Genomic DNA, 26,775 nt, shown 5'->3' with positions numbered 1-26,775 from the left:
TAGCAAATAAAATCTTATCAAATATTAATGCCGCCAAATAAGGTGGTTTTAGATTGCCAAAGAGACCTTGTACTAATACTCTATACATACACTTGTTTATATTTTGAATTTTTAAAGTATTCACTCTATCCTTTGGTTTTTGGCTTTTGATTTCTTCTGTTACTGTATCACAACTCATTCTAAGTACTTACCAATGACTTTATTTAACGGTGTGACAAAGATGGAAAATGGAAAAAAAAATTGTTACTTTAGAGTATGGCTGGATGAATTAATGATTGACACATAAAGGTAAACATGTAGAATAGTTGTAATGAAGCATATTAACACACACATTAGTTTTTACTACTTAAGAGACAATTTCAGGATCTCCATGGCTTAAAAAAAAAACAGGAAATTAATTCTTGCACACAGGTTCAGCTGATCTGGTCTTGGTTGTGCTTGGTGGCACCGCTACAGGCTTTGGAGCATCTGGGCATATGTCCAAACTGTTGGTTGCAATGAGATCTGCTCTATATTTCTCCCATTCTCCTTTTATTAGTGGCTACCTGGGACATGTTCTTGTAGAGAATGGCCTGAGTGCAACACAACAAGCCAAATTATGAAGGCACATTTAAAACGTTTGTTTCAAATATGTTCATATTCCACTAGCCAGAGCAAGTCACAGGGCCAAACCCATGGAGGCCCTGAGTATATACAAACCTCAAGAATGGGAGAGAGGAGAGTAAATATCTGTCAATCAGTAACATAATGCATCACTGCATTATAACAGAAATTGAAACTTTTCAGGTAGCTGCCAGTATGAGGTTGGATTTTATTGTATAGCCAAGTAGAACATTTTTGAAGATACTTTTTTTTTTCTCCCAAACACCTCTCTTGCCTTCGTTTCTACTTTAAATGATAAGAAGGAATAATAATCAGATGCAGTCCCATTCCCGGGCACTGATGAAGCCTCATTTATTTTTGTATATTTTTGGCAGACGCTTGATGTGACTGCTTCATTCTTCACACCTTACCAAATCCAGTCCACCACCATGTTGTCTGTGATGCTCTTATACATCCTGTCTACATGATGTGTAGACTAACCCAGCAGGAGCTAGCGCAGAGCAGGATATTTCATCTCATGCATCCCATCCCTTGTAATTCACTGAACGTGTCAAGGGGTGGGACTTGTTATGATCTGAATGTTTGTGCTGCCCTGAAGTTTACATATTAAAATACATTCAACGTGATGGGATGAGGAAGTGGGGACTTTGAGAGGTAACTAGATCATGCTTGTTTCAAGTAAGCTCATGTTCCACTGGCCAGAGAAAGTCACATGACCAAGCCCATGTGGTGCATGAGAATACAAATCTCAAGAATGAGAGAAAGGGAAACTCTCATGAAAGGGAATTGTGTCTTTATAAAAGAAGCAAGAGAGACCAGTCACACATTTTACCACAGGAGAACACAGCTAGAAAACCTGTAAACCAGAAACCTCTCACCTGACCCCAAATCTGCTGGGATGATGGAATTCCCAACCTCCAGAACTGTGAAAAATAAATTTCTGTTATTTATGAGCTATCTGAGCTCTACATTGGTAGAGCAGCCAGTGATCTTAATATAAAACCAGAACAAAAATTATTCTTTCCTTGAATATTTTTAAGTACAAGGGAGGCATGAGCTAATTTCTGTTTTATATTTACAAAATTGATTATGGCACAGTGTGGAGAATTCTGGTGGCAACAGAATCATTAGAGGAGATGAGAATTTGAACCAAAGCAATAAGAACCATGGATGAAATGAAAGATTATAGATTTTTTTAATGGTGAAACTAATAGTATTTAGAAAAAGGCTGAATTAATGAGATATGAAGGCTCTCAAGTTTTTATCTTGGATGACTAGATGAAATGTTGCTAGCTTTTTTGTACTCTGTAGCGATAAAGTATTTTGCAAAAATTCATTAATATTTGCTACTCAAAATGATAATATCTTAAGAATGAGAGAGGCTATTAAAAGTCACCAATTGAGTATCTCATTGATGCAGAAATTCCTTTTATAGCATTACAAAGCTATTTATCCTTTTTATGCTGTTTTTGCAGTGATAAAAATATAACTTTCTTTTATGATATTGCTTTTAACAGGTAATTTCAATTATTAGACACTTAAATATTGTAATGACATAAAATATTCAATTCTTGAAAATTACAATTTCTAGCTCCTCTATCACTAGCCTCTTTGGTACATACTCCTATGGTATTTTTCAAAATTTATTATTTTATTATTTTAATTTCCAACTTTTAAGTTTGGGGATACATGTACAGAATGTGCTGGTTACATAGGTAAATGTTTGCCATGGTGGTTTGCTACACAGATCATCCCAATACTTAGGTATTAAGCCTAGCATCCATTAGCTATTCTTCCTAATGCTCTCTTCCTCTGACCCCCACCCTCCAACAGTCCCAAGGGTGTGTTGTTCCCCCTGATATGTTCTCATAATTTAACTCCCACATGTAAGTGAGAACATGCAGTATTGGGTTTTCTGTTCCTGCATTAGTTTGTTAAAGGTAATGGCCTCCAGCTCCATCCATGTCTCTTTAAAGAGCATAATCTCACTTCTCCTTACGGCTGCATAGTATTTAATGATGTATATGTATCACATTTTCTTTATCTCATCTATACTTGATGGGCATTTAGGTTGATTCCATGTCTTTGATATTGTGAATAATGCTGTAATGAACATGTGTGTGCATATGTCTTTATAATAGTAAAATTTATATTCCTTCGGGTATATACTCAGTAAAGGGATTGCTGGATCGACTTTTTAGTAGCCATTCTGAATGGTGTGAGATGATATCTCATTTTGGTTTTGATTTGCATTTCTGTAATAATCAGTGATTTTGATCTTTTACTCAAATATTTGTTGGTCGCATAAATGTCTTCTTTTGAGAAATATCTGTTCTTGTTATTTGCCCACTTTTTAATGGGTCTGTATTGTTTTCCTTAAAATTTGCTTAAGTTCCTTATAGATACTAGATATTATATCTTTGTCAGATGGACAGATTGCAAAAAAATTCTCCCATTCTGTAGGTTGTCTGTTTACCCTGTTGATAGTTTCTTTTGCTGTGCAGAAGCTCTTTACTTTAAATAGATCTCATTTGTCAATTTCCGATTTTGTTGCAATTGCTTTTGGTGTCTTCATCTTGAAATCTTCGCCTGTGCCTGTATCCTGAATGGTGCTGCCTTGATTTTCCTCTAGGGTTTTTATAGTTTGGGGGTTTACCTTCAAGTCTTTAATCAGTCTTGAGTTGATTTTTGTGTGGTGTAAGGAATGGGTCCAGTTTCAATTTTCCAAATATGGCTAGCCAATTCTCCCAGCACAAGATATTAAATAGAGAATCTTTTCCCCATTGCTTATCTTTGTCAGTTCTGTCAAAGATCAGTTGGTTGTAGGTGTGTGGTCTTATTTTTGGGTTCTCTATTCTGTACCATTGATCTATGTGTCTGTTCTCCTCCTAGTACCATGCTGTTTTTGTTACTATAGCCCTGTATTATAGTTTGAAGTTGGGAGTGTGATGCCTCCAGATTTGTTCTTTTTGCTTAGGATTGCCTTGGCTATATGGGCTCTTTTTTTGGTCTCATGTAAATTTTAAAATAGTTTTTCTTTTTTTTTTCTAATTCCGTGAAGAATGTCAATGGTAATTTAATGGGGATAGCAATGAATCTACAATTGCTTTGGTCAGTATGGCCATTTTTAAGATATTGACATTTCCTATACGTGAACATGGAATGTTTTTTCCATTTGTTTGGGTCATCTCTGATTTCTTTGAGCAGTGGTGTATAGTTCTCCTTGAAAAGGTCCTGCACTTCTCTTGTTGGCTGAAATCCTAGGTATTTTATTTTAGTATGGCAGTTGTGAATGGGGGTTAATTTATGATTTGGCTCTTGGCTTGCCTGTTGTTGATGTATAGTAATGCTAGTAATTTTTGCACATTAATTTGTATCTCAAGACTTTGCTGAAGTTGCTTATTAGCTTAAGAAGCTGTTGAGCTTAGCTGATGGGATTTACTAAGTATAAGATCATGTCATTTGCAAACCAAGATAATTTGAGTTTTTCTCTTTCACTTGGAATATGCTTTCTTTCTTTCTTTTGCTTGAATATCCTGGCCAGAACTTCCAATACTATCTTGAATAAGAGTGGTAAGAGAGGGTAATCTTGTCTTGTACCAGTTTTCAGTGGGAATAATTCCAGCTTTTGCCCATTCTGTATAATATTGGCTGTGGGTTTGTCATATATGGCTTTTTTAAATTTTGAATTATGTTTCTTCAATACTTAATTTATTGAGAGCTTTTAACATAAAGTGATGTTGAATTTCACTGAAGGTCTTTTTGAATCTATTGAGATAATGATGTGGTTTTCGTCTTTAGTTATTCTTATGTGATGAATCACATCTATTAATTTGCTTATATAGAACCAGCCTTGCATTCCAGCGATGAAGACTACTCAATTGTGGTGGATAAGCTTTTTAATGCACTGCTATATTCAATTTGCCAGTATTCTGTTGAGGATTTTTGCATCAATGCTCATCAAATATACTCACCTGAAGTATTTTTTGTTGTTGTTGTATCTCTACCAGGTTTTGGTATCAGGATGATGCTGGCCTCATACTGGCTGGGGAGGCATCTCTCCTTTTCAAATTTTTTGAAATAGTTCCAGTAGAAATGGTATAAGCTCTTCATTGTACCTCAGGTAGAATCCAGCTGTGAATTCTTCTGGTCCTGTGCTTTTTTTGGTTGGTAGGCTATTTATTGCCGCCTTAATTTGGGAACTTATTGGTCTCTTCAGGGATTTAATTTCTTCACTATTCAATCATGGGAGAGTGTATGCATACAGAAATTAATCAATTTCTTCTACATTTTTTAGTTTATATGCATAGAGGTGTTTTTAGTATTCTCTGATGGTTGTTTATATTTCTATGGGATCCATGATAATATTCCCCTTATTTCTGATTGTATTTAATTCTTCTTTCTTTTCTTCTTTGTCTAGTTGGTGATCTATTTTATTTTATTTTCCTAAAAAACAGCTCCTGGATTTGTTGATTTTTTTAAGGGTTTATTGTGTTTCCATCTCCTTTATTTCAGCTCTGATCTTGGTTATTTCTTGTCTTCTGTTAGTTTTCTTGTCTTTTGCTCTTGTTCTCTAGTTCTTTTAGTGGCAACGTTGAGTTGTTAATGTGAGATCTTTCTGGATTTTTGGTGTGGGCATTTTAGTACTATAAATTTCCCTCTTTACACTGCTTTAGCTGCATCCCAGTGATTTTGGTACATTGTATCTTTGGTGTCATTAGTTTCAAACACCTTCTCAATTGCTGCCTTAATTTTATTATTTACCCAAAAGTTATTCAGGAGCAAGTTGTTCAATCACCTTGTAGTTGTATGGTTTTGAGTGAATTTCTTAATCTTGAGTTCTAATTTGATTGTGCTGTGATCCAAGAGACGGTATTTTATAAATTCAGTTCTTTTGCTTCTGCTGAGGAGTGTTTTACTTTCAATTATATGATCAGTTTTAGAGTAGTTTCTGTGTGGTAATAAGATGGATGTATATTCTGTTGTTTTGGGGTAGAGAGTTCTGCAGATATCTATAGTGTCCTCTTAATCCAGAGCTGAGTTCATGTCCTGAATATCTCTGTTAATTTTCTCTCTTGATGATCTAATACTGTCAGTGGGGTGTTAAAGTCTCCCACTGCTATTGTGTGAGAGTCTAAGTGTCTTTGTAGGCCTCTAAGAAATTGCTTTATGAATCCAGATGATCCTGTATTGGGTGTGTATTTATATTTAGGATAGTTAGCTCTTCTTGTTGAATTAAACCTCTTACCATTATGGAATGCCCTTCTTTGTCTTTTTTGATCTAGTTGGTAAAGTCTGTTTTGTTAGAAACTAGGATTGCACCCCCTAAATTTTTCTGCTTTCCATTTACTTGGTAAATTCTCCCCCATCCCTTTATTTTGAGCTTATGTGTCTTTACACATGAGATGGGTCTTGAAGACAGCACACTAATGGGTCTTGGTTCTTTATCCAGTTTGCCATCCTGTCTTTTAATTGAGGCATTTAGCCCATTTAAATGTAAGGTTAGTATTGTTATGTGTGGATTTGATCCTGCCGTCATGATGTTACTTGGTTGTTTTGCAGACTTGTTTATGTTTGTGCCTTCATAGTGTCACTGGTCTTTGTACTTCAGTATGTTTTTTTCATGGCTGGTAACAACTTTACTTTTCATATTTAGTGATTCATTCAGGAGCTCTTGTATGGCAGATTTGGTGCTACCAAATTCTGTCAGCATTTGCTTGTCTGAAAAGGATCTTATTTCTCCTTTTTTATGAAGTTTAGTTTGGCCAGATATGAAATTTTGGGTTGAAAATTCTTTTCTTTAAGGATGTTGAATATTGGGCCCTGATTTTTTCTGGCTTGTAGGGTTTCTGCTGAGACATCCACTGTTAGTCTGATGGGCTTACATTTGTAGGTGACCTGGTCTTTCTCTCTGGTTGTTCTTAACATTTTTTTCTTTCATTATAGTCTTGGAAAAGATGATGATTATGTGTCTTGGGGATGATCTTCTCATGGAGTATCTTACTGACTGAGATTCTCTTCATTTCTTAAATCTGAATGTTGCCCTGTCTAGCGGTTGGGGAAATTCTCCAGGATTGTGTCCTGAAATATGTTTCCCAAATTGGTTCCATTCTCCCCATCTCTTTGAAATGCCCTAATCAGTTATAGATTCAGTCTCTTTACATAGTCCCATATTTCTTGGAGGTTTTATTTATTCCTTTTCATTCTTTTTTCTCTACTCTTTTTTGCCTGTTATTTCAAATAGACAGTCGTCAAGCTCTGAGATTCTTTCCTCCATCTGGTTTATTCTGCTAGTAACGCTTGGGATTGCGTTGTGAAGCTCTAGTAGTATGTTTTTTCAGCTCTGTTAGGTCAGTTATATTTCTACAAATTCTAGCTATTTTGGCTGTCAGCTCCTGTATTATTTAATCATGATTCTTTGCATTGGGTTACAATGTGCTACTTTAGCTCAGTGAGATTTGCTCTTATCCACATTCTGAAGCCCACTTCTGTCATTTCAGTCACCTCAGCCTCAGCCTAGTTCTGAACCCCTACTGGAGAGGTGTGGCAGTCATAGGGAGTAAAGGGGGCACTCTGGCGTTTTGAGTTTTCAGTATTTTGTGCTTTTTTTTTCCTGCATGTTTGTGGGCTTATCTACCTTTGATCTTTGAGGTTTCTGACCTTTGGGCAGGTTTTTTTTGTCTGTGTTTATTGTTGCTAATCACTCTTCCATAAGGCAGCTGTGATGTGCTGGGGGTCTGCTCCAGACTCTAGTCACCTTGATTTTTCTCATACCTGGAGATATCTCTATGGCTTTGAAATAGCAAAGATGGCAGCCTGGCCCTCCCTCATGAATCTCCATCTCAGGGAGTACTGACCTGTTGTCCCAAACAAACCTGTAGGAGGTGGCTGAAGATTTCGGTTGGGAGGTCTAACCCTGTCAGGAGAAATGGGTTCAGTGACCCACTGAAAGAAGGAGTCTGGCTGCATTTTCGTAGAGCAATCCTTTTAGTCCCTGATCAGTTTGGGCTCTCCAGTGCTCACAGGCTGGACTTGCTGAGATGCCAAAACAGCAAAGATGGCAGCCTGCCCCATTCCCCAGGCATTCCATCCAAGGGAGATATTAGAACTCTGTCGGCCACAGAAATGGGCAGGGGTGGCTGAAGGTCCTGGCTGGGAGGACCTGCCAAGCAAGGAGGAATGGATCCAGGTTTGCTTTAAAGAAGCAGCCTGGTTATGCCTTGACAAAACAGCCTTTCTGTGCTGGGAAACTGCCTCTGCCCTGGCCAACTTGGACTCTCCAAAGCCTGCAAGCTGAAATGGCTGAGTCATCCAAAGTGTTGATTCGCCCCTCCTCCTAGGAAATCCATCCCAGGGAGAGATCAGAGCTTTCTCCATAGAATATGGGCAGGCAGGGATGGCCAGAGGTCTCAGCTTGGAAGGTCCCACCCAGTAAGGACAAATGTCTCAGACAGGCTCTATTCTGTTGCTGGTGGCTGGCTGGCAGGAATTTCAAGCCAATGGGTATTATCTTGTGAGTTGCTGTGGAATTGGGGCCTGCAGACCAAGGCTGCTCTACTCCCTGGATTCAGTCCCCTTGGTAATGATATATATGGACTTCCTGCCTTGCCTGAGTTGCAGTCACCTTTACTGGGGATCCCAGGGCTGGGGTCTTTATGTGTGCCTGAGCAACTGCACTGCTGAGACTCCACACAGCTCTGTGTGTCAGACCCAAGGCCCTAGTTGTGGAAGCTCACTCACCAGGGGCTCTCCTGATCTGAGGGTTGCAAAGATCCATGGGAGAAGCAAGTTTTCTGGGGTCACACATTTACTCATCACTTCCCTTGGCTGCCAGTGGGGGTTCCCTTGACTCCATGTAGCTCCAGGGTGGGCTGTTGCCCCACCCTGCTTTTCTTCTTTCTCCATGGGTTGAGTTGTTGACCTGATCAGTCTGGAATGTGAGTACTTGGATATTTCAGCTGAGGGTGCTGTATTCATCCATCCCTTTTGTTCTTCTCTCTGTGGGTGCCATGGACAGCAGCTGCTTCTAATCAGCCATCTTGCCCACCCACTGTCCCCCATACTCTTGGTTTTTAATGGGACTTTTAAAACCAAATACATTACATTAGGAACAGCCAATTCTCCCCCTAAATTAAACTGTTGGTCTTAGCTTTAAGTCAACTGTAATTCTTGTATAATTTTCACATAAAATTGGTCTTTTCTCTAGAAACCAGCAACAGGATTTTTCTTAGTGACAGTAAACATTCCTTTTTTCCCCCCAAGTTTTAAATGATCTAACTACTCTTTGTTCTGAAATTAATTTGGTTAATATTCTATACAAGGAGCACCTTATTTTCTTTCATTTAAATGTTTAGTTTTTGTCCTCCTTCTCTGGGCTGTGGTTAATCCAACTGGTATCTTTGACTCCCTGAAAATTGCTCAAAACAGTTTTAACTCCATATTTTATTGTTTTGCTCATTTTGTTTATTAACTTTTCATTCTCTCTAGTAAACCAAGTGTAAATTGCCATTTTCAAATTCCTCCCCTGCACTGCACCTTTTTTTTTTTTTTTTTTTAGATAATGGATGGTTTGTATTTATGGCACTTATGGTAGTATTTTAACAAATGCTGCAGATCTCTCAGGGTGTTCATATGAGTACATATTTCTGAGATTTTTAGAATAACTCTTATTTTTCTCCTCTTCCCCTCTAAAGGACTATGGTTTTTGTTGTTGTTCTTTGGATGCTTCTAAAAAACCTGTCTTGTGTTAATTTACTCATCATTGGGTTTACTCGTTGCATATTACATGATAACCACCATGAAAGATATTAGCATAAAAAGTAAGACAGAGACTTTACACCATAGCAGTTCAAATCTTGATAGGACACAGTATCTTAAACACATAATAGCAACACAGTGTGCTAAATATTGTGATAGAGACATATACAGAGATAAAACAAAAGGGTTAACAAAGGTTTTTCCAGCAGAGGAGGTACTTGCCTGTGAAACTGAGGAAATTTGTCAGGCCTAGGAAGAAAAAACTTTTCCAGGTAATTTGACTTAGTTGCATTTACTAAGCATTGGCCTCTTTTTTTTTTTCATGTAGTGAACTACAAACTTTTAAAACAATATTCTAAAGATCTAACTTTTTTCCTATTATTTATAGTCACCTCTCTTCTTATAAACAAATAATCAGAAACTTGACGAATTTTGTTGTAGTCATTCACTCTATTTCATATAACCTAACTCAGAATATCATAAAATACCTGTTATAACCCATCATAGTTAAGAAAAGGTGTTTGACTTGAAGAAAAAAATCAATTCTAGTTCGGTCATATTTTTGGATGGAAAATATGATGGAAAAAGAGAACATTTAAAAAATTCTGTCTTTCTGAAATAAATATTTCTAGAAATCTTAATTATCCTTTTGAAAGTCTAAGCTGAGATGCACATTTTTAAAATTTTTATTATAATCATTTCATTATAGCTGCATTGTCTGTGAAGTTGAGTCTACTTAACTGACTTTGCACACACCATAATGAAAGAAAGAGATGCCAGCATACTAGAACTAAAGAGCCTGCCTGTGAATGTTCATGGCAAAACAAAAGCAGCAAGAAAGCAACATCAGAAGAACATTAAAAAGTAGCAATAATTGCCAATCATTCCATAACCTTATAAAAAAATTACTCATTGAAAACAAAGTGCAAATTCATCCTTAATGTTGGCATAAAAGAACAGTGCTCAAATTTAGTTCCCCATTGGAATGAATGCTTTCTCGACAGGGTAACAAATGAAAATTGGATTAGGGACACATTTTCAGTGAAAAAGACACACTGCCAGATGGCTTCTTGGCAAAGGAAAAGGAAGAGTTGACTAAACTGTCATGTGATGACTTCAAATTTAGCAAAGTACAGGTTATCAACTTTTTGTTCAGAAGGATAAAGGAGGATATTCAGGTATAGGCATGGTTGTGACATTATTAAGGTTTAAGATCACTCTGCAATTTCACTAGTTTCCTGCCATTGGTTTCAATAAGGAAAACACGAAATTAATGTCACCTAAGAACAAAATATTTTGCTGACTATATTTTGAATTTTCTCAGAACTAATTCTTTGAAATCATGGTGCAAACACACTCCTTATGAAGTACATTTTACTTTTCAAGACAAACGTATTGTACATGTTCATTTGTAGACACTACTATTTCAAGATAAATTAGAATTTTGCACCCTCATTGTCTCAGATAGCAATGGGAGGTATTACAAAACTTGTGCCAAAATGCAAACATATTCCCTAAAGGATTTGCTTCCCTTGTCTGTCTTTCATCTCTCTTCTATCTTCTGGTAGGAGACCACTAGTTTGCTTTTGAATCTGTACTGGCTTCATCTGTTGGAGTTTTCAGTTATACAGTTTCCAACTCTCCTGCCTTGGGAGATCCAATGACAATACTCCACATCTTTGGATGCAATGCTTTATCTAAGAGTGGGCATATAACTCAAGTGCACCAGTCAGCCTCAATTTTGGAACTAGTATGGCTACTGGGAGAGGGTTTCTCTGCTGCTGAAGTTTCTGGATGCCAAAGAACATGCTAGCTAATTACTGTCATGTAGTAAAAGCCTGTCTAAGAGTTAGGGAAAATCGGGAAGCAGAGATGAAAGTGAGTGGAAAAGGAAGACATAGTTCTGACGGCAATGTTTTCATGGGAGGCTCCTCCTTTGCTTAAAAGCATCTCTAACCATATAACTTATAATCATATAATCTGTTACTATTTTCTCTTTATTAGGGTTTCTATCATTAATTGAAAAAAGTGTCTTGAGTACATGACTAATATACTAAGAATCTCTGTTCTGGAGGTGAAACATCTATATATTTATTTAAAAGAAATGATACTTATATTGATCTAACTAAATAACATTCCTGAACAATTTCTCTAAAAGAGTAACACCCAGAATAGCAAATATGTGGTGTGTAGACTCTAGGATATTTGAAGTAAGAGACTATATCACACACACATTTCCAGTTCCCCATAGTGTAGGACTCATAAAGCTTTCTGAATGTAACTGCAACTGAATACTGGTTTCCTTACCTACAAAATATTATATGCAAACTCATAAGGAACACTCTTTGTACCTATTGTATTCATGAGTAAACTGCTTCTTGTCATCACTGCAGTATACTTTTGTCTTAAATTTCTCTTTTTTGAGTGTTTTTGCTCTTGTATAATTCCACAGTAGTTGGCACCAAAAAAGCAATAATTAGAAATTCAATTAGAAAATGTTCACAAGACTTAAATTCTTCTATTCACACCCTTACATGGATCATTCTATAAAAATATTAATAAGCCATTTCACTCATAATTGTGATTTGTATTATTATAATACTATGCTTTCATTTAACATCTTCTTCTCTGCTTAAAGCATTTTTATGCCTATTATTGTATTATTCCAAATTTTTCCTGTACCTTCTTTTCAAGGAACCTACTGTTTTGTGAATAAAATGACTGGTAGGGTACAATTCAGGCAAAAAGTTATCAACAAACGCACCAAACAAAAAATACTCTCACTATTGCTGCTATTGATTTGGTATTCCTCATAAGTATAAACAATACGTATTTCAATGGAGCTTTTATAATGGACATGATGAGCAAATTTGCATTACACATACAACACTGAAATTTTTAATAAAGGAAGACTACGTAGACATCTTTTCTCAATTTTCAATTCTCATTCTGAAGCCACAGTCTCTTCTCTTTCCTTTACAGGTCTTACATTTCCTAATTCTTTACTGATGCTTTCTGTCCCTCCTCTCTCTTATGTATACACAGCAATTTAGCTTTATACCCACCCTCACCAAACATACCTACATCTTTCACTGCACTCATGAAAATTATCAGATCAACATGCCTTAAAACATACTTGCTAGGCCAGGCACAGTAGCTAATGCCTGTAATCCCAGCACTTTGAAAGGCTGAAACAGGATGATCACTTGAACCCAGGATTTCAAGACAAGCCTGGGAAACATAGCAAGACCTAATCTCTACAAAAATACTAAATAAATAAATAAATAGGCATGGTGGTATGTGCTGGTAGTCCCGGATACTCAGGAGGCTGTGGTGGATCACTTGAGCCCAGGAGGTTGAGGCAACAATAAGCTGTGATCGCACCACTATACTCTAGCTTGGGTGACAACGTGAGATCCTGTCTTGAAAAACAAAGCAAAACAAAACAAAAAACATACTTGTCAAAGTATACATGCATTAAAATCACATTTGGAATATCTCCCAAATGCAGCCTTTTATTTAGTGGGTTTGAAGAGAAAATTTGTCTGGAACTTTGGATTTTCAAGAAGCCAGGTGACATCAATGTTTTAGGTCTGAGGACTAACCTTGAGGAACAAGAATCAGAAAATTGAGGATGAACGTTAATTGCCAAGACTCCTTCTTTCCCTATTTAATACTAGTTTGTGCCAACCTATTTTTAAGACACAATTTTCTCAATTATAAAATAGGAATAAGGATGCTTAACTTTATATGGTAATTGTGAAATTTTAAGAAAATGTTTTACTTAACATGTTTTGAAACTTAAGGAATTACATAAATGTAGGTCATTATGCTATTTATTTTGTATATGTTTCTATTCAGTCATTTAATTAATGCTTATAGAGAATCCCTTATGTGAGGTCTTTTGTTAGGTGACAAAGGTACATCAATAAAAAATGAGACACTGTCTCTCTTTTTATGAAATTTATAATCTTGTGAGCAAGAGGTTAGAATATTACAATATTTATTTAATGACAATTTTGATATCTTCTAATTTTAAAAAAAATAAGACAGCACTTGACAGTGGTCTCCAACCTATACTAAGAATGAAATTTGACATGAATGTAGCAGATGAGTAATAATTTGCCAAGAGAAGAATAAAGGTTATTCAGGCAGAAGGAACTAAAGGTGCAAACATTCTTTAATAGGAATCACTCAGCTTGTTTACACAGCCATTTACTATGTTCATCCTTTCACGATTTGTATTTCTTTTACATTTATTATGATGTTTATTGTAATTAATTTCTATTTTAATGGAACAGTAACTAGGAAGTCCCTCTGTCATGAAAATAGTGGACTGGTTCCCAAAGCCTAATACATCTGATCCATTTATTGACTTTGCACAATGACACAACCTACAACCTAAATTCCCAGTTCTCTTTTCATGAAAGATTCATTTTGCTAGAATAATAAACCAGTGGATCAAAAGAGCCAATGAAAAATATTTTTTCTTCTTTTGGTTATTATTCTGAGTCCTTAAGTACAAAGCTTTAGGAACCTTATTTTAGGAACAATGACAGAGAGTATGAACTGGAAGAAAAAAAATGTATTGAGGGAAATTCATATGAAAGATAAGGAGGAGAGAGAGTAGGAGTGGATAGGGAAGCTTCAGACCAAGATAGCTGTTTAAGGCCTGTGAAAGTTGAGATGAAAGAAAAGATCTTTTCGTAGGAAGTGCAGCTTTGAGAAAGCCCTTGTCAGTCCAGTGGGGAGAAATAACACTAATTTGCTCCTGTGCTGGGCAGAAATGATGAGTCTGTGTAACACTGCCTTGCTCAGTTATTGCCTGGGGTTCTGAAGAGGTGTGCTGCTACAGAGACAGATCCGGACAGCATCTTCAGCTAGAGGTTGTCAGATGAGTGACCATGTTGTGGCAGGTTCGCTCTTGAAAATAGACCTGAATAGCAAGGTCCAGTGTCTACCATAATCTCTTTCACCATTTTATCTCTGTTCACTCTCATCAATTTTATGACTTTTGGTACATTTTGGATAGTGCCAAGTTTTGTCTTTGTATTTACTACAAATTTTATTTCCCCAGAGTATCATTTGACTTCATATTTTCTATATGATTATTTTCCTAAGCACTTTGTTTCTATTTGGAACTTCTGAGCTTTTCCTTTGAAAAAATATCACTGACCTCAAAATTATATAATTATCTGTAGTATTTTTATATACAAATTACTGAGATTTAAATCTTAGATTTAGTATAATTTATTATTTTACGGTGTATTTTGGTGGATTTCTTATTTCCTTTTTTTCTCCCACATGGATAGTGAATTATATTACCACCATTTGTTAAATAAACTAGACTTTCCTTATTCAATTTGAGCAATGCATGTCACATCTTAATTTCCATATTTTAGCAGATCTCTTTTTTTAAGGATTAGGTCTTGCTCTGTTGCCAAGCTTGTGTGCAGTGGCATGACCTCGGCTAACGCAACCTCTGCTGCCCAGTTTCAAGCAATTCCCCAGCCTCAGCCTCCCAAGTTGCTGGGATTACAGGCATGTGCCACCATGCCCAGCTAAATTTTTGTATGTTAGTTGAGACGGGGTTTCACCATGTTGGCCAGGATGGTCTTGATCTCCTGACCTCGTCATCCACCCGCCTCTGCCTCCCAATGTGCTGGGATTACAGGTGTGAGCCACTGCACCCAGCCCAGATCCTTTCACATAATTTTATTTATAGATCTATAAATAATTTCTACTACAGGTTCACACAGTTTAGATTATAGCAATCTTATAGTACAATATAAGTAATTTATTATAGTAAGTTTCCACTCAACCTTATTTTTTCAAAAATGTATATGACTTAGAAAAATGAAGAGACTAGCAAATCCCTTCTCTCACCAAAAAAAAAGAGGAAAAGCTATAAAATTGGGCAAAATGGGCGATAATAACTCTGGAAACTACTAAAAGCAAAGAGCAAATTAAAAAGTTGTTATTAATGAAAAGCTGCCCAGACATTAAAGAAGACCATTTGAAACATTGACCTTTGTTCCTGGGCCTGCTCTCTTACCCAACCCCCAGCCTGATTAGGACATGCTGGTTACCTAAAAGAGGAGCTGCACTGCACGGTGAGTGCTGTCACTGACTTGCAGCAAACGACAAGGCACAAGTCTGGTTGTGTTGCCAGTAAAAGTAACAAACTTGTTGGCTCACGCCTGTAATCCCAGAACTTTAGGATGTCAAGGCTAGAGAATTGCTTGTGCACCGAAGTTTGAGACCAGCATGGGCAAGATGATGAAGCCCTGTCTCTAAAAAAAGAAGAAGAAAAAAAATTACCTGGCTGTGGTGGTGGTGGTGTGTACCTCTAGTTTCAGCTACTCAGGAGGCTGAGGTGGGAGGATTCCTTGAGCCCATGAATTAGGGGCTGCAGTGAATCATGATCACACCACTGCACTCCAGCCTGGGTAACAGGCAGCAAGACTCAGATTTAAAATATATATATACACACACACACACACACACACACACACACACACACACACACACACTATTGAGTAATAATTATGAGTAATTATACATATATATATATATGGGGAGAGAGAGAGAAATGGTAAAAACAGCAATTACTTTTGCACCAACCTTATATAAGGTTATTTTACTTTCCATGGCAAAACCACAGTTATTTCATAATTATATGAAGCAAATGAAGAAAGCCTTTAATTCTGCCAATCTTGAATTGCAGTTCCATTTGGGGACAGCAATGAATATCCTATATATTTTACAAGGAAATCCTAGAAATGAAAGTATTTGAAGAGTGAGGAAACTCTTCATTCATCTCTGAGTGACTAGCAGGCTACATACACATGATGATCATGAGATCCAAGAGGACACAGTGGACTGTGGACTTGCAAACTTTCCAAACTTTAAATATACTCCCTAATTAAACAGAGATTCACCTGCAGAAGATGGAAGTCTCATGGGCTCACAGTGTTTGAGCAAAACCTCTAACCAATCTTTGATCAATGAAACGTGTAGATACAGTAGCAACCCCTTAGAAAACCAGACTACAAAACAAAAATCAGGATTTAAAAAAAAGAAGTCTGAGCTGAGACGTTGGCTACCAAAGAATCCAGAGTAGATACAATATATTTTCTAACGTGTCCAGTTTTCAACATGACTATGCAACATGCAAATAAATGGGAAGTGTGTTTGTTTCAATCAAGAAATAAAGCAGTCAACAGAAACTGTTCTTGAGTGAGTGCAGATACTGGATGTAACAAAGACTTCAAAGTAGCAATTATAAATATGTTTGAAAAATGTAAAGAAGCCATGTTTAAAGAATTAAAACGTGTGGTGAATGAATCAACAAATAGGGAATCTAAATAATGAAACAAACTATTCTACGGATATTGTAAAGTGGAAAAGTGCTACAATCAAACTAACAATAGGTTGGTTCAACAGCTTATGGTTAAAAACAGAAGAAAGAAGCAGCAAACTTGAAGATAGATCAATTTAACTTTTCCAATCTGCAGATAGAGAAAAAAATATTTTTTATAAAGGAATAGAGATGCAAAATTGTAGCAGGTATCATCAAGCATATTAATATGCATGTAGTAGGAGTTTCAGGGAAAGAGTACAGAAAATCTATTTGAAAAAATAATGACCTAAGTAAAATTCTTCAAATTTGATAATAAGCATTAACCTACAAAGAGCCAAGAAGCTCAAAAAACTTCAGATGGGATGAGAGATCTATATCTAGACACATCACAGTGCAACTACTAAAAGACAAAAAGAAAAAATCATTAAAGCAACAAGAGAAAAATGATTAAGTGTGTACAAAACCCCAACAATATGATTAATGGTTAACTTCTCATCAGAACAATGGAATCCAGAAGGCAGTAAGAAGCCTTTTTCATAGTGCTGAAAGCAAAAACAAGCAAAAAAATCCTGTCAACTCAGAATATATATCTAATAAAACTTTCCATCAAAAATGAAAACTATAAACATATTCGGAGATAAAGATTAAGTGAATTTATTGCTAGCAGACAGGCCTTAAAATATATTAAAGGAAGTCTTTCAGGCTTAAAGGACATGACACCCGATGCTAGCTCAAATCTACAGAAAAAATTAGAGTGCTGAAAATGGCAGACATATGAATAAGTCTAAAAAGCTGCAAACACAGACTTTTCTCTCCATCTCAATAAAGAAAATATTATAAAAGCCAATAATATAGCACTGAATTGTTGGCTTTATTGCATGCACACTTGAAACAGATATGGAAATAGTGCAAAAGCAAAATAATAATAATAATAAATGAAACTGTACTGAAGAAAAGTTGCTGTCTGGTTCCAGAATTTACCTGGTATTAATCTGAAGTTTATTGCAATAAATTAAGATCCATATTGCAATCCCTAGAGTGACTACTAAGAAAATATCTTTGTAAAAATTACTAACAACAGAAGAATAATAATTGTAAAATAAAATATTAACAATCACAAAACCAGATAGCAAAATGGCAGAGGTTTGCCAACCTTATACATTTAATATTAAATTAAATCCAGATAGATTAAAATTCTAGTGAAAAGGTACAGATCGATAAATTTATTTTGTTAGAATCCCCCACTCTCAATATCTGATTAATTCCCTAACCCTACAACATCCTTCACGTAATATTTCATTACCCTAACCTGTCTTCAGCGGGAGTCCTGTAGAGCCTGTTTCATCTGACTCTTTCCTTAATCCGGATGTTTCCTTTGTGTAAGTTTCTACCCACTGAACTCCATCCTGCTCCTTGGCTATAAATTTCCACTTGTCTACACTGCAGTTTGAATAGAGCCCAGTTCTATATTGAAATCTCCTTTCTCCGATTGCAATAGTCCTGGTTAAAATTTGGTTTTATGCTTTTAACTTCTCTTATACTCTGGTTTTCTCTCACAGTCCTCCCTCCATGCAAAAAATGAAGACCCAGACTACAAAAATTAGGAATAAAAGTCACAACATCACTATACTAATGAATCCACAGGAAATAAAAGGATTAGAAGGAAATAATAAAAATTTCAAGGAATTTGTCAATTCTGGTTGTGTTAATTAGACAAACTAAAATGGAAAAATTTGTGAAAGATATAAATTACAATAAATGACTTAAGAAAAATAGATAACATGAATAGACCAATAAAAACTAACAAAATAAATTAGGAATCAAATATTTCCCCATAAAGAAAAGCTCAACCCTAAAGAGTTCACTAGAAAATTTAATCAATTATCCAAAGATATAATACCAATCTGACAGAAATACTTTTTAACTTTCTAACTTACACAATGAGGCCATTATTATCTGATGCCAAAGTCTGCCAAAGATGTCATGAGCATAGAAAACTACAGATCATTATCATTTGAGATTATATTTGTAAACATCCTTAAGAAAATATTAGGTAACCTCATGTATGTCTCCTTTTGTAAAGTGTCTGTTCATATCCTTTGCCCACTTTTGAATGGGCTTGTTTGGTTTTTCCTTGTAAATCTGTTTTAGTTCTTTGTAGATTCTGGATATCAGCCCTTTGTCAGATGGGTAGATTGCAAAAATTTTTTCCCATTCTATTGGTTGCTGATTCACTCTAATGACTGATTCTGTTGCTGTGCAGAAGCTGTGGAGTTTGATTAGGTCCCATTTGTCTATTTTGGCTTTTGTTGCCAATGCTTTTGGTGTTTTGGTCATGAAGTCCTTGCCTATGCCTATGTCCTGAATGGTTTTGCCTAGGTTTTCTTCTAGGGTTTTTATGGTGTTATGTCTTATGCTTAAGTCTTTAATCCATCTGGAGTTAATTTTAGCGTAAGGTGTCAGGAAGGGGTCCAGTTTCTGCTTTCTGCACATGGCTAGCCAGTTTTCCCAACACCATTTATTAAACAGGGAATCCTTTCCCCATTGTTTTTGTCAGGCTTGTCAAAGATCAGATGGTTGTAGATGTGTGGTGTTGCCTCCGAGGCCTCTGTTCTGTTCCATTGGTCTATATCTCTGTTAAGTCCAGAAACATCAAAATAATAATAAACCATGTCCAAATGGATTTATATCAGTAATTCAGGACTGATTTGACGCCCCCCCCCAAAAAAAAACAAATAATGTAATATGCCATATTAAAAGACTAGAAACAAAAGGGACACCATCACCTCAATAACACAAAAGTATCATTTGACTAAATCCAAAACCTATTATTGACAAAGATAATCCTCCACATACTAGAGATTAAAAGAAACTTCTTTAACCCAATAAACGTCATTTATGAAAAGCCTACAGGTAACAGCATACTAACTGGTAAAAGACAAAATGTTTTCCTCCTACGATTGGGGCATAGCAAGCAAGGATATCTCATTATTAGTTTCATTCAACATTGACCTGTAAATTCTGTAAAGTGCAAAAAAGCAAAAGGAAAAAAAGGAGGGAGAGAGGAAAGGAGACAAAGAGGAGGGAAGAAAGAAAAACAGTAATAATAAAAAAAAGAAACAAATCATACAGATGAGAAAGGAAGAAGTAAAACTTTTTTCTCACATTCACTATGATCCTCCATTTTGTAAATCAGAATGAAACAATAAAAGTTATCATAACTAATTATACTTAGCAGTGTTGCATGAAGAAAGATCAATATACAAAAAAAGTTTTATATTGTTTTTGTTTGCTTGTCTGTTTGTTTTGAAACGGAATCTCAATCTGTCGCCCAGGCTGAAGTGCAAAGGTGCGATCTTGGCTCATTGCAACCTCTCCCTTCCAGGTTCAATCAATTCCTGCCTCAGCCTTCTGAGTAACTGGGATTACAGGCATGCATTATCACGCCTGGCAATTTTTTTTCTATTTTTCATAAAGCTGGGGTTTTGCCATGTAGGCCAGGTGGGTCTTGAGCTCCTTGCCTCAAGTGATCCATCCGCCTTGGCCTCCCAAAGTGCTGGGATTACAAATGCGAGCCACAGCACTTGCTCCCCGCAAAAAGTTTTATGTCATATTAGCAGGGAAAATATTAAAAATAAAATTTAGAAAACAATTATATTTAAAGTTAGATAACATATACTGCCTTATTCCAAAATTTGCTACAGAACTAAAGTAAAAAAGATAAGATGATAATAGCATAAAGATAAATGCACAGATTACAGAATTAGAATAGAAAGATTAGAAATAAGTCCTTATTCTCTGGTCAATTATCGACAAAGATATTTCAATAAGGAAAGGGATAGTTTTCTCAAAATGCTGTGCTGTGACAAGTTATATTCTTTTACAAAAATATCAGCCTTGATCTCGACCTCAAGCTATTAACAAAAATAACTCAAATGTATTTAGAACTCAACTATCAGGACTAAATCCATAAAACTTGTAGGAAAAAAATATTGCAAATTCTTTGTGACTCTCGAGAAGGTGAGGTTCTTATATGTGATACCAAATGCATGTTCAATGAAAGGAAATAATAAATTTATCAAAATGAAAAGTTTTTGGTTTTCAAAAGACATTGCAAAATATAAAAGCATGTTACAGATTGAGGGCAACTGTGAGCAAATCACAAATCAGACAAAAGACTTCCATAGAAAATATATAAATATGACTTAAAACTTTAAAAAAGGCAACAAAAGATAGAAAACAATTTTTGAAAGGAAGAAAAATTGAATAGACATTTCACCAAAGACTATGTATGATTGTAAGCACCTAAAAAGATGCCCACCATCATTCATCAATAGGAAATGCAAATTAAAACCAACCAGGATAAAAGACTGCTACACACCCATTGGAATAGCTATCAAAAAAAAAAAAAATGAAAAATGAAAAATTCCAAGTGTTGGTGAGGATGTTAAAAAAAAAAAAAAAGCAATTCTCATACATTGCTGGTGGAAATATAAAAGTATGTGGACACCTTGAAAAGAACTTGGCAGTTTCTTAAAACATTATTCAAGTAACCTCTACCCTAGAGAAAAGAAAATGTATGTCTTTATAGAGACTTGCACACAAATGTTTATGACAGCATTATTCATAGTAGCCCAAACTGAAAACAATCAAATTACCCATAAACAGGTGAATAAAGAAAATGTGATATACACTCATATAATGGAATATCATTTAACAATAAAAAGTAAAAACTCCTGATACATGCAACAACATGGATGAATCTCAAAAATGTGTATACTGGAAGAAGTTATACACAAAAGACTACAGGTTGTATGGTTCTATGTATATGATATTTTTAGAATAGCAAATCTACAGAGATAGAAAGTAAATCAGTGAATTGCCTGGACCTGTGGGGAGCATAGGGCATGAGGGGACTTTCTGGGATAGTGAAAATGTTCTAAAACTGAATTATGATGACGAGGGCACAACTTCATAACTTCACTAAAAATTATAGCACATTTGCAATAGGTGAATTTAATAGTGTGTAAATTGTTCCTCGACAACACTTGAAAGTTATTTAGCTATTCTGTCATTTTCTCTCTACGTAAATTTTAAAATAATATTGTTCAGTTCCTAATTTTTTAAAATCTAAATAATGAAAATGAAATGAACATTTATACAGCACTTTAGTAACTAAATACAGTATTACATAATTCAAACTTTTAATTGGATACATTTTATGGATTTTTTTTTAAACTTTATTTTCTGCATTTTGAATAACCATGAACTTCTAAATCTAACAATCGCTTGTTTACTTTACTTACACCTCTCTTTCTCCATGCATGTGATCTGTCTCAATGACTGCACTCCATATATTTACTGTACTTTGATTTCTCCCACTTATTCTTTTGAAATTTTTATTCTATTGAATGTATTGGTTTTAAAGGGATTTCATTTCATTATCAAAATATAATAGGCTTCTTAAACTTTTAGTTTGAGCTAATTTTGGATTTACAGAAAAACCATAAAACTACAGAGCATTCCCTCACTCAGCTTCCCCTAGGATGAACGTGTTACATGATCATAGTTTAATTGTCAAAATCAGGAAAGTAATGCAGATTTACGTAATTTTACCTAAACAGACTTTTTTAGTTTTCCTCAGTTTTGTTCCTAATAATCTCCAGACTCCCACGTTGCATTTAGTCGTTATTTCCCCATGGTTTCTTCCATTCTATTAGTTTTGTCTTTATTTTACTTCAGTGATGTTGATACTTTTAAAGAGTGCAGTTCACTTTTTTTTTTGTATGTTTATAAATTATTACCCTGATACTCTTATTCTCAGAATGAGATGTTACATTTTTGTCCAGATTATCACAAAAACAGTGTTGTGCCTTCATTGCATCATATAAGGGATTTATTAAGTTGATATGTCCTTATCAATAATCTCCCCTTGGTTAAGGTGATAACTACCACATTTGTTCACCATAAAGTTACTATCTTTCCATGTGAATGAGCAGCTCATTCACAGGGAATACTAATGAGTAGCTTGGGGGAAATACTTTCAGACTGTGACTGTATCCTGTTTCTCTACAAAATTTTACTCACTAATTTTAGTATCCACCTGTCCTTAACAACTATTACTGTGGTGTTTGCCTAATAGGGATTTTACATTTTACTTTTTCCTTTTGCATTTATTAACTGTTCTTCTTCCATAATAAAGACCAATTCCTTTTCAGTCTTGCAAATACTTTTAAAAATTCTATTAGTCTGGCCTTATAGATATTTATCATATTCTATGGGTTAACATGCTTCTACCACCATGTATTTTGTTGTTCAAATTTTTCCATCTTTGGCCATCAGAAATTCACTTGGATTAGCTCTTGTGTTCTGCTGATAAACTCTCATTTTTTTTAAAAAAACACTCCCTTACTTTCTAGAATCACAGTTATGTTCTAGATTTATCTTTTTTCTTCTTTGCCCTACTCCTGGAACTCCAAGAAGCCTATGTTCCTTTTATTGTAATATGGTGTTTGGAAACCAGTATCTGGGCACTTTAGTTAAGCTTTCAAAAAAAGTATTAAAATAACTGGTTTTGGCCAGGCCCATTGGCTACCACGTCTGTAATTCCAGCACTTTGGAAAGTCAAGGCGGGCAGATCACTTGAGCCCAGAACTTTGAGACCAGCCTGGGCAACATGGTGAAATCCCATCTCTAATAAACGAACAAACAAACAAACAATTTTATGAGTTTTTTATATAGTGATTTTAACACAATGCTTTTAAATTATTAAATATTTCTTAAATACTTATTAATGTGTAATATAATTTATTTTTGTCCAAAACAGTTCAAATATTTTAATTTTCACATATCAACAGAAGAAAAATTAAGTATACATGATTCAATAGAAATAGCTTTGGTTTTATGAAGTTTGCCATTTTTTTCTTATTACAATTTATAAAATTTTCATTTTCTTTAATTTATGAAAATTCTTTGGGTGTATTCGTGTTTTTATGTTATTTTAAAATTCAATTTTTAAGTTATTTTTGTCTCAATTATATTTTTTTTCCATGCACAGAACACCTTATATGTTACCACTTTCTTGTGAAACATTAAATAGAATTGGGATAGTTCCATTCAGTGAATATAGTAGATGATTAGCCTGATTCTCTCTCTTTTTTTCTTTTTTTGGCAGCAGCAACAGCAGCAGTAATACCCTAATCTAACGTTTTAAAGCTACATACTACAAACTATTTAACAGCAAAATGCTACATTGTTTTCTTAATCACAGAAAATAGCAGAATTGTGGAAATAATACAACTGAGCTTATACACGAAAATTCCGTCATTTTATATAGTACATACGCTTTTCACTGAGAATCAGAATTAGTTATTTTAGAATTAAAAGTAAATCCAAGCCAGAGTAGTGGATTTCAAATCTTAGCTGATAAATTATATACTGTTTGACTAAATTTTCTAGTTTCTCTTCATTTCCATTCTGTGCCAAATCTAGGAAGTCTCGCTTACAAGAGTAAAGGTTCAAAGAATTGTTCTATCCAAAACATTTAGTAAAATAATCTGCTACTTTCCGCCTTCATTGATGAGACTTGGGTAGAAGGAGAAAAATAAGAATTTCTAGTGAAATTACTTAATGATTTTAGCTTTATTCGTAAAAATTATTTTTTATCCTAAGTATACAGCATTATATTAACGACTGTTTAAGTAGGTATTTTATTCTCAATTTTATGTTTTTTAAATGCACTGTGTGCTTAGGTTGGTATTATTCTGTTTTTTGAGAATGAAATAAACTATCTGCTTTGATGTATAGTGTACATGAAACAAATGCTTAACCAGAAAATTTGTCTTCAGCCAAGTGATATTTTTAGAATATATCAGTGTAGTGAAAATATTTACTCAAAGATAAACAGATTTAATGACCCCATTGTACTTTCTTTTATTTAACCTAATATTTCAAGTCACTGCTCTGTCTACTATATATTCAGAGAAAGCAGTACCTAACGACCAATTCAATAAAATTGATCCTGATAATAAAGCATGCCAGATGCCCCCAAAATAAATAGAGAAGTTAATCACTATTAGCATCCAGAATCTTGGAGCAGAGTTTATTCTTATGGTGTTAAGTGGACAAGTAAGGAAACACTGGCATTTGTAAGCTGTCCATTTAATCTCTCATCCTTAGTACTAAAGAGAATATTCTCACATTTCAGACATTCTCTCTCAAGATGGATCTTGACCACAGTGAATGTAAAGCTAATGTCTCTCCTTGTGCAGGAGAATCATGGCTTTATTATGCCTAAGCCTTCAACTTAGGTGAGGTGGGAGGAGGGAAAAAGGCAGTCAACTTGTCAGTCACAAAGCATTCCTCTAAACCACAAGTGTACATCAGCGCATTCCCGCGTTGTGTTGTGACTAGCACTCAGTTGACTCCTGCACTTCCGGTTTCAGAAGTAGTTTGCCACATAGAAGAACTGATGATTCACTTATAATTGGCTTATGTATCCCCAAGACTATATCCTTAGAAGTAAAGTCTACTTCTTTTGGTTAAACTGTGTTGTTTTACATGGTATGGCAAGCTTACCCAGACTGAAGATGGGAACAAAACATCTGCTGACTATGGGGTTTTTCTATACATCACTCAAAAAAGCACATTCCAAACATTTGTAAATTTCCTACACATTTTCACTTCTCTTTTTACCAAGTCAGGATTGAGATACCAAAACACCATGTAATCTGCTAATCCATATTTAACCAGTTTGCTTTATGAGACTAAACATTTCTTAAAAACATGAAAATATGATCCCTCAAACTATCACATGGTGGTACTTTTGCAACCTAATTTTATTTTCTTATTGGTTGTGTGATCCTCAGTGGTGTACAGAGTAAGCAGTATTCACAAAAGGTGAATTTAGAGGATTCAGCTATTCTGTAGGCGAAGAGAGACATCAAATTTAACTATCAGGAATGAGTTATATTTATAAACTCAGAAGAAATTTTTTGGATCAATCAAATTGAAGGGAGAGGAAAAACAAGGAAGAAAAAAAAAAAGAATTTAAAAATATGTGGTATTATCCTAACCATAAAAATGAGTGGAACCAGGAGATTCAAGGAAAACAAAACAAGTAAATTAAAGATTTTAGTCAAATTTTCAATGGGATTAAACTGCTCTTGCTGCCAGATAAATGGAAATCTTTCCTTACAGTACTAAAATTGTAAAGAGAATAATCAGTATGACTCTTTCTTCAAATAAATCTTTTGTTCCTGCTCAATATTTGGTGCAGATGAATGCTGAGCCACTCTCATGGAAGAAGAATAAAAACTCAGACATCAATGCACGCCTCTACCTTTCTACAATGGAGTCACTCAGACACCTCAACAAAACTCCCTTTTCTCTACCCACTTACTTTCCCCCATTGCTTTATTGCCTGAGGTTATATTAGAATTGTTTTTTTTTTCCTGTAAGTGTAAATACCAAGCAAACATTAATAAGACTACAGTGAATTCTGTTGTTTTTGACTCTGTCAAACATGTTTAGTGAATATAAGTGATCCCTGAATTTAGAGGAAAGACATACATTAATCAGAAACTATTATAAATAAGTGAATTTGTAAACTTTTTTACCTTTTTAGAACAAAAACATTTTTAGAAATGATTATGATATTTTTGCAGACAATTTTTCTGCAGTTGCTTTTCAAGCTAGGCACTTTGTTCAAGACTGCTATGGAGACAACCTTATCTTCTTTGGCTTGTAATTGTTTATTTCCTCATCTTTTTTTCTTTCTGACTAAGGAATTTATTTTATTTGCATTTCTGTCTCTTTTGCTGATCTGTGAGTCCATGAAGGTAGGAACTGTATTTACACATTTCTTGTACCCCAGAGGCCAAGAAATTGCCTGGCATGAAATAGTTGCACAATCAATATTTTTCAATAAAAATGAACCTCACAGAGAAGCTTCCTTTCTTGATAAAAATAAAGCTGGTAATTTTGCAGACATATTTTGAAAATGTCTTATTTTTATGACTGTGACGTTTGCTGCAGATGTCCTAGAAATCTTT

Source organism: Cebus imitator, unplaced genomic scaffold (genome assembly GCF_001604975.1).
Source record: "Cebus imitator isolate Cc_AM_T3 unplaced genomic scaffold, Cebus_imitator-1.0 Scaffold192, whole genome shotgun sequence".
Lineage (NCBI taxonomy): Eukaryota > Metazoa > Chordata > Mammalia > Primates > Cebidae > Cebus > Cebus imitator.
Note: the sequence above shows the minus strand (reverse complement) of the source record.